We start from the raw sequence: 4,955 nt of genomic DNA on the forward strand, positions 1-4,955 counted from the left end.
TTGTTCGTCCTCATGTTGTATTCGATCAACAAAGATCTCCAATGATTAGCTCTGAGACCAATTCTACGGCCATCGATGTAAGCAAATGTGAAATTGTTCACATTCAAGACACTGAAATGTTGCCGAATATATTGCCTTTGGATAAATATCTTTCCGATGAACCACGAATTTAAAATATTATGTTAGAGCAGCCTACGAATTTCGAGCATGGTAAGTAAAAAAAAACTGATATTTGTAAACGAAATTTTGCCAAACGAACCATAGAACATTTTCCCAACTGATATTAATTTTGTAATTACAGTGGAGATAGACATCTTGGACGGTCATAATACTACACTTAGCCTGCCCGAGGTATTCACTCTACCGCCAACGGCGCGTTGTAGTATTAAACATCGAAACTACAAAACAAATTTTCACCCCGTACTAACGGCTGGAGAGCGTACGGAGGCAAACCAACAGAAAAAAGTACAAAAAGAGGAGCAACTAAGAAAAAGAAAGGCTGAAGAACGCCGAGAAACCAAAGAAAAACGAAAAGAAGCAAAACGGACAAGATTAGAGGAACGCGAAAAACATAAGAAAGGAGGAGAACCAAAAAAAATCAATGCAAAACGAAAACCGGAACTAGTTATGATTAGCAATTAATTAATTTGACTTCTACATAGATTATAGATTATGATTATTTTGTTCTTGTGTATAGAATTAAGACTACCTACTTACCACTAAAAAAAATCTTTTACTTTTGAATAAAAAAAATCTAATGGGTTAAAAAATGGAAAAAAAAACATTATTTCTTATTTGCGATCAAATTCAACTGAAATTGTGCTAAGTTTCTAATTTTGTCATGGTTGGAAAATATAATGAAAACGATTTTTCCTACTAAGATTTAAGATTTATAGTTTATATCCATCATAGAAACCTTTATGGCGAATTGCTAGGAACACTATAGCCATAGTGGGTACCTAAAGATGCAATTGTTATTTAATTTTTTCCCGATTTCTAGGAACAGTCAAAATAAAAAATATCCACATGTTCTACACATTTAAGGCTTCCAGTAAATGATAAGATTTTGCAAAGCAGCTATAATTTATGAGTAAAATCGGTATATCGACGACATATTATAGCCATAATTGGTACACTTACCCTATTTTATGTTAATTTAACAGACAAAAAACAGACCTGTTAAAAAGTCACCTTCCATGATGTAGAGGTCTGCAAAAATATAACCGAAGGTGGCAGATTGTAGACAACTTCCGTTTAAGATTACAATCTGTTGAAATAAGCCCAGTAACTTGAGAACAAAAATTATATAAAATAACTGTATATCATCATTCCTGAATAAAAAAATGTAAATAATATTTTATAATTTTGTCAAACAATCAACCAAAAAGTCAAACAATAGGAACTAGTAATACTTCTTTTCATTAGAATAACTTTACAAAATAATGCAAGACAGATGTAAGCAATTCGTTAAGAAAAAAAAATCAATTGACCTTCAAATTACATTTTTTTACAGTTATGTCATCGCAAAAACACTGAAGGTAACTACACAAATGAATGTCGGTTTTCGACAGTCGTGTCATGGCAACAAGGAAAATCATGAGCTAGGAATGATTTTGACCAGCGGCCTACTGCGAAAGTCAAAAAAATGTAAACAGTTTACAACACTGGCGGAGTGCCACCGTTACATCGACAGTGCAGCGTAGTGCTACCGCTACAGCGGCGGTGCAGCTGAGTGCCACCGTTACATCGGCGGTACAGCGTCCCAACCGACATTATCGCGCGACATTTAACAATTTTGTATAAGAAAAAACGGGCTCAAAACGTTCTCAAATTAGCAGCACTAATGAGCACGTTTCTGCAACGGTGCGACAGCGTGTATCGTACACGTAGTTTCTGTATGCTACATTATTTTTCAATTTCTTTCATTCTCTCCTCTCTCCCAAAACAAACACCCCTACAAACAAAGAGCGGGTAATTTTTATCATGGTGTGCGTAAAAACCTAGAATCAAGCCGATGGAAGATTTCGTAGGCTTAAAAAAGGGGAGAAAATCGGTACCACGGTTCTCTCCCGCTCCCATACGAAACACACGGTCCGCTCTCTCGGTTTCCGAGGATCTTTGAAAAGAACCTCGGAAACAGAGAGAGCGCACCGGTTCTTTTCAAAGATCCTCGGAAACCGAGAGAGCGCACCGTGTGTTTCGTATGGGAGCGGGAGAACCGTGGAGCCACGATACCCGCTCTTGTTTGTAGGGGTGTTGAAAATGTAGCATACAGAATGTGCACCGTTGCAGAAACGTGCTCTTTAGTGCTGCTAATGTGCACGATTTGAGATCGTTTTGAGCCCGTTTTTTCTTATACAAAATTGTTAAATGTCGCGCGATAATGTCGGTTGTGCAATTGTACGGTGCAACGTACTTGGATTGTGTCGCGTATCCTTATTGTTGTACGGGTGCCTGGTACGTTGCATGGCCATGTTGTGTTGCGGGGTGTTTTAGTGTGTGTGTGTGTGTGTGTGTGTGTGTGTGTGTGTGTGTGTGTGTGTGTGTGTGTGTGTGTGTGTGTGTGTGTGTGTGTGTGTGTGTGTGCGTGTGTGTGTGTGTGTGTGTGTGTGTGTGTGTGTGTGTGTGTGTGTGTGTGTGTGTGTGTGTGTGTGTGTGTGTGTGTGTGTGTGTGTGTGTGTGTGTGTGTGTGTGTGTGTGTGTGTGTGTGTGTGTGTGTGTGTGTGTGTGTGTGTGTGTGTGTGTGTGTGTGTGTGTGTGTGTGTGTGTGTGTGTGTGTGTGTGTGTGTGTGTGTGTGTGTGTGTGTGTGTGTGTGTGTGTGTGTGTGTGTGTGTGTGTGTGTGTGTGTGTGTGTGTGTGTGTGTGTGTGTGTGTGTGTGTGTGTGTGTGTGTGTGTGTGTGTGTGTGTGTGTGTGTGTGTGTGTGTGTGTGTGTGTGTGTGTGTGTGTGTGTGTGTGTGTTGATATACAAGGCAATATTTTTGGCGGTCAGTCAGCTGCATGGTATTTTCCATATCGCGGACCCACTCTTTAAACTCGCGTTCCCGCCGGACAAGTACACTTTTTCTCAGGGACTGGTCGACGGATAATCAAAATCTCGTGTTCAAGAATAAGGCGACCTTCTGACGCGGCCTCTGCGACGCGTTCGATGACTCCTTCCGACGCGACCAGCGTCTTTTCGCTATCTCGTATCGTGTTCTCTGTGCCGTACCCTCCCCCAGGACAATCGCATGGCAATCGGATTGAACGCGCAACATTTTCCATACAATCCGCAGTGTTGCGTTTTCTTCGCGCCAACTTTGCCTGTATTTTCAATGAGCCAAGCGATTTTACCCCCTCCTACACGCGTTGTATCCTAAAGCACGCTTGACGCGGCAACGTTCACCACATACACACACACATCTCCACACTCAGGGTACGACATCTTCCCTGTTGCTGTTCTGGACTCAGACAAAATTTGTGTTTCTACACTTATTGTTCAAAAAAGTAGTAGCTTCTAGGATCTGACTTAACAAACAAATATCAAAATATTATGTTCTGCTAATGATATTGCACTAGATTTAATTGCACTACATGAAGTTTTTACATATCTCTCGTAAAAAATTGTCAGAGTATGAAAACGTCGTTACAATTTGTCGAGAATAACTTAAATTTTAAGATTTTCGCGCAAAAAATTATGACGCGCGCTGTGCATGTGCATGCTGAATTCTTATATCTGTCTCGCTTCTACACATGTGTGCATTACCGCTGTCATCCAGTTGAAAACTTTGTTGTGATTCGTATTAGTGTTGATATTTTTGTTATCTAAGGAACCTTTGATTTGCAATTTAGATCATCAAATAGTATAGATTTATCATTTCATGAGCAACATAATACCGCCAGTACCTCAGTGTTGTGATCTAACGAGTATTTAATAATTTAAATAAACTGTATTTACGTTATTGTGTTATACTTGCTGTTTGAGCAATACGCTTGCTGTAAATTTGAATTCGGTAAGTAACAGGCTTAATTTGGAATGGTTAATGTGTTTATAATGTAAAACGATAAAGTTACTGGGTGTGTTCATGTTTTTTTAGGTAAACAAGTGACTTCAAGATATTCTATTGTCCATGCCCAATCCCACCCAACTTGCCCCACCAGGGATTTGCGAGTCTACGCCAGGGAACTGCGTTCAGTCCGAGAGTCCGGCAGTGATCCAAAATACCAAATAGGTACACGCGGAAATATTCGTGACTGAATATGGAATGTAACTTGTCCGTGTTTCCATGGCTGCTAGGATCCCACGTCCGGAATTATGTGTTGTGCTCACTTGAGTTGACTGCTTTTTCCATAGTTGGCGGCATCTGATATCTGTATGTCGCTGCTCTTCGTTGCTGCTTCGCTCCACGATGGATGTGGATACGGGTGTCCTTGCTTGCTGGGTAGATTGGTATGAGTTCCACAAACTGCAATGCGTTCATACCAATTTCCCACGCCAATTGCTGACTTACGCTGTACCAGTCTGAGCAATCTGCAGCACTCCAGAAGCACTCCTGGCAGTCCCCGTACCGCACAGGTGGTGCGTAGCATAACGCCGAATCGGTGGCTGCTGCCAGCAGGTGAGAACGATTCATGTGAACGACACGATCATTCTACTGACGGTGATAGCGACTACTTCCGGAGATAGCTTTAAACTTGAACAACAGAACCAAACCATAACCCTTACTTTGCACGATGGCATTTCAGCTGACAGTGTCCATGCGGATGGCGGATGTGTAACGCCACAGCCATCAGGCAGTGTTTATCCCGAGCGTTAATGCTGTCGAACGATATGGCCGTTATGCCCGTGTTGACAATACACAAGATTAAGTGATAGGAAAACCACACGCCGCGTAGGGCGTACCGGTCATTGGACATTGATATTGTTGTGAATCCTATTCCTCTTGGTACATGTGAATGAATATACGTCGCTGAAG

General features: G+C 41.3%; 1 long non-coding RNA gene across 1 annotated transcript; it reads left to right on the top strand.

Annotated features, from left to right (window-relative positions):
• The first annotated feature begins 3,881 nt into the window (after positions 1-3,881).
• Positions 3,882-4,292, top strand: LOC120895069. Its single transcript, XR_005738280.1, has 2 exons — positions 3,882-3,992; positions 4,077-4,292. It is a non-coding gene; the product is annotated as an uncharacterized LOC120895069 (long non-coding RNA).
• Positions 4,293-4,955: the final 663 nt, after the last annotated feature.

This window comes from Anopheles arabiensis, chromosome 2, assembly GCF_016920715.1.
Source record: "Anopheles arabiensis isolate DONGOLA chromosome 2, AaraD3, whole genome shotgun sequence".
NCBI lineage: Eukaryota > Metazoa > Arthropoda > Insecta > Diptera > Culicidae > Anopheles > Anopheles arabiensis.